The following is a 3,514-nucleotide window of genomic DNA, read 5'->3' on the forward strand; positions in this document are numbered from 1 at the left end:
TGGTAATTACCAGGTTGCTAAATATTTGAAACCAAATATAGCTTTATGGTAGCAATATTTGCAACCAACAAATTGGTTGTTAATTTGGTAGCAAACTTACAAACCATTATTCTGCAAGCATTGTTTTGTTTCAAAATCCAACATTGCTAGAAACTAGTGTTATGGTCGTAAACAATCTGGTTGCAAAATTCTGCTACGGTTTTTACCATATTTCAGACCGAAGATTGAATGCTTGCTGCATCAACCAACATTATGTTGTCGTATTAGCGATGAAAGTTTCATATGTAGATTTCTAACAGCTTCATTCATATATAGCATATACAATTTTTTCCACAAATAAACAAAATATATTTATAAGTAATGATTAAAGTTATACATATAACAGTCTCGTAATAATAAACTAGTCAAGTCTACACATTCATGACATAACCAAAATGAGTATAATACACCTCAAGTATCAAATTAAGATGGGGATTATGATTCGATATCCACCTTCTTTCAAAAAAAACCACCAAAAACAAATATTCCAAGACCTAAATGAATCTAATTCTACCTCTCGAAGTCATAAGTCAGTCGAGAGTGGTTTGGATTTGCCTTAAAGGACCAATTTGTGTCTATATCTGTCAATCATCCTCGAAGCTCGGTACTTTCATCAGCATTAACACCCAAATGCAAGTCTTGAAGTGATTGATCTATCCATCGTTGTCGTTCATCAACCTGTTGTCGATGTATATTCGATCTAGATGCTCTATAAAATGAGTCCACTCTTGAAACCATCAAGTATCTCTTGTGTAGACTCAAAATGAGTTTTTCTATTAGCATAAGATAGATGGAGCAACTCTTGTATTTATATGAAGCGACATATGATCCCGATAATAATGAAAAGCAGCTGAGTGTGTGCTGTTCAACTTGTTCTTCTTGTTGTTGTTCAACTTGTTATTCAATATTGTTCTCATGCTCTGCCTACATTTAAAATGAAACAAAAAATTAAAATTACACATTGATATTTTACTTAATAAACAGAAACATTTGTATATGTTCTTAACGTGCGTGTGTGTATATATATATATGAAAATTGATGAAGCTTATGTGCATGCATCACCATGACTTGTGAATTCCTAAAATACACAAACATACACATATGACTTGTGTTGGCATACATTTGTTTGACAGTTACCAAACACATCAGGTCCAACTTCAACTTCTTTTTTCCACACCAACTTTTCATTTTACACTTAAAATGCCTTCATAAGCCAAAGATTCCACACATCTATTTGACAATTATCAAACATATCAGGTCCAATTTAAATGAAAGGTAATGAAGAAAACATATAAAGACTTCAAAAAAATGAATAATGATCTAAATGAAGTTTTTTTTACCCTCGATTCACATCAGTTGTATAAAAGGGGTTGTTGAACCTAAGACCCCCTAGTTTTTAGAAAAAAGATTGTGAAAATGGCTCGAAAAGGGTATGAATTTAGCTTAACTCCAGACATAAAAAGCAAACATATAATAGGTAGCCTTTCCTAAACTCAACAGGTCAGTGATACTACAATCTTAAAATAACAGGAAACCTCAATTTAGCATTAATTAAATAAACTTGATTTAGAATAGAAATGTGAAGAGTTCCATGGATGCTATGCGATCTCACCAACTAATCATGATTCAGCCCGAATACAAGAAGACCACGACCAATCACTCACAGAACAATTTTGTAATATATGATAATAAAGTGTTTTTTAAGCAAAGACCAAAATGCTAATGGATATATAAAGAAACAAAAGCTTATAACTGAACCTGCATGAAGAATTATAATGATTGAGTTGAAAAAAATTCACCATATATAATGTCATATAGCAACCAATTTAATTGAAATCCTGTATAAGAGATATTTCAAGCCACATCATAAAGCTACAATTGCCATTTTTGTTACTTGCAATGAACACTAAAACCAACAACAAAGCAATGGAAGAAATTCAAAAGATAACTCTATGGACAATTGAGCCTAAATGAATCTAAAATCTTTCAATTGAAATACCTTATGGGGTACATTGTTCATTTTCAGTTGTAGATGAGACCAAACATGGAAATGAAGGAACTGGAGAAAAAATTCACATCAGGATGTGCTGCATGACAGACCATTTTGAAAAATCCCACTATTAACCAAAAGACTCCATATATTCACCAACAAATTAAAATCCCCACCATTGACCAATTGCAACTTAGAAGTCGCCACCCTTGGTGAAAACCCCCCAATTTTTTGCAACCTAAAACACAATAATCTACCTTTATAAGACAAACCAGAATAAAAGTGTTGAATTGGAAACAGGGGCGAACTCGGACACTTAATTGTTCCTCCAACACAAACAAATACATCAATTCTATGTTGGATGTGCTGCTGTCCTATTCAACAGATATCTCTTATAAATGATAACAATCAAATCATGCATGTACTAAATACTGAACGTAATCTGTAATATTATATTACAAAACCATAATGCACAATTTTTCTATAAAATTAAAATGAAAAATGAATGAAGATTTGAGCTAAACAACAAAAGATAGACAACCACAAACAGAGTCAAAGTTCAAATTTAGAACTTCAATTTTTCTACTGAATTTTTGAAAGCTAATTTAAGGTAGGTGTATAAATAAAAAAGATAAAAAGAACCCACCTCATAGCAGTTACGAGTTCAGTTGAGGTGACCGGTGGAGAACTGAGGCCATTCACGATCGGTGAGAGATGGAGAACTAGGGAAGAGGGTTACAACGGTCGGTGAGAGACGGAAAACTTAGGCGAAGAGTGTTACGACGGTCGATGAGAGATGGAGAACTGAGACGATCGAAGAGGGTTATTGAGGTCTGTGAGAGATGGAGAACTGAAGAAGAGAGTGGAGGCGAAAATGGAAAACCGAGGAAGAACGAAGACAGACAGCCGATGGAGGCGGAAATGAGATAAGGAAAACCCTAAAACCCTAAAACATTACTCTCCTCCTTTATATATTAAATTATAAAATAATATTACTTAATTTTTTTTTTAAAATAATATTACTTATTTATTTAAAGTGGTACTGGGTACACGGGTAATACTAAGTAATTTAGAAATATTATTAACCCAAATATTAACTGTTATAATATTATTTAACTCAAGTATATCAAATTAAATTATTTTTTTAAAAAGCATCAAATTATAATTACAGTATTAAATATAAATACTATTATTACTTAAAATTGAGTTAATTTCTATTTAGAAACCTACAAAAATCAAAGTTTTTTTTATTAGTTTCTTATGGGCTTTTAATGAGCTTGTTTATAAACCTGTTAATGACCTTATTCACTAGTCTATAACCAAACCTGTTCGGAAGCTTTGAAATGGAGCTTCGTCATGCTCAAGTCGAGCCTCAAAATCATATTTGCAAGAAACTCGTTTAGAAATTGAGTCAAACTTTATCGAACTTTTATCTAGTCAAGCACCGAACCGCTTATAATAGCGACTCAACTCATTTACAGCCC

The 3,514-nt window shown here is 32.4% G+C and overlaps 1 long non-coding RNA gene across 1 annotated transcript; it reads right to left on the reverse strand.

Moving 5' to 3' along the window:
* Positions 1-390: 390 nt before the first annotated feature.
* LOC136225917 (uncharacterized) lies at positions 391-2,980 on the reverse strand. The gene is made up of 2 exons (XR_010687384.1): positions 2,677-2,980; positions 391-963 (listed from the first exon to the last, which is right to left on the reverse strand). It is a non-coding gene; the product is annotated as an uncharacterized lncRNA (long non-coding RNA).
* Positions 2,981-3,514: the final 534 nt, after the last annotated feature.

This window comes from Euphorbia lathyris, chromosome 1, assembly GCF_963576675.1.
Source record: "Euphorbia lathyris chromosome 1, ddEupLath1.1, whole genome shotgun sequence".
Taxonomy (NCBI): Eukaryota; Viridiplantae; Streptophyta; class Magnoliopsida; order Malpighiales; family Euphorbiaceae; genus Euphorbia; species Euphorbia lathyris.